A 1,177-nucleotide genomic window follows, 5' to 3' on the forward strand; every position below is an offset into this window, starting at 1 on the left:
GCAGAATGGTTTCAAGTAGGGCTGCTCAATTAATCGAATTTTAATCACGATTACGATCTGGGCTTTCAACGATCATTAAAAATGACTGAGCCGATTATTAGACCCTCCCTCATGCTTTACTCTCGCGCTGCTCCGTGTGGTAAGTCAAGCGCACCGCTCTCCATTTCGAACACGCGTCACAACAATTAAGAGGACCCGAGGGAAGCTCGGAAAGCTAAGCAGAAGTTATTTGGAGAGGAGAGTGACTGCCGTTGGTTGAAAAGAGGTTAAAAAAAAAAACTTCAGTGGTGTGGAAACATTATGGGTTGGCGGAGTTAGACGTGGATCAAGTAGACAGTGTGTAAACTTTGCTACGATGTAGTAGCTGCACCACAGAGCAACACTGCAAAGTTGACTAAACATAGATGTTTACATTTTTCATTTATTTCTTATATTGCAAACATTTGCACTGTTATCAGTATTTGCACACTATTTTATATTATTTTTTAAAGTCATTATTCAATACATTGTTATTGTTAACCCTTTAAAGCCGGTCAGAGCAGCACACTCCGTTTTGCGTAACTATTTTTAAATCCCTGTAGAACCTGAACCGCTAAGCTAGCGCAATAATTTGTTTTGCATATGAAACCGGAGGAGTTGTACTTACATCTTATGCCATCAGCTTGTCCTCGGTCACGGTTTCCTTCCACATAAAGCTTTGCAAAAATTGCATAAAAAGCGCTTGCAGGAACAAAAACATAATATTCCAGAAACACGCTTTGCCGATCCATCAGCTGTTCCTAACACTTCCCACTTTGAAAAAGACGTCAACTCGAACTATCGCATTTCCTGCCCGAAACCGGAAGTGATGTCATTTTTGCGGAAAATGTAGTTTTTTACTTGTAGGCCTTAAGTAAAAAACTATACTATACTATACTTATACTAGTGTTTTTATAAGTCATGTTTGACTCTATACTTTTCTGAATAGTTGCTGGGATGCTTAGAACTCGAATTGCACAGCTGGAAATAGTTTATTTTGATGCACGTGCTGTTTTCTTTGCAAATTTGCATCATAGGATTGTTTTTTTTGTTTTTCCTGCAGTATATAAAAATTGCTGTATCTCCAAAATAAAACTATGAAGACACTCAAAATAAATTTCCTGTTGTTGTAAACTATTTTTTGCAACTTTTTTGTATT

The sequence above is a fragment of the Mchenga conophoros genome, linkage group LG15, assembly GCF_057382185.1.
Source record: "Mchenga conophoros isolate Kocher_MC1m ecotype Shallow Benthic linkage group LG15, M_conophoros_male_GT1.1, whole genome shotgun sequence".
Classification (NCBI taxonomy): Eukaryota; Metazoa; Chordata; class Actinopteri; order Cichliformes; family Cichlidae; genus Mchenga; species Mchenga conophoros.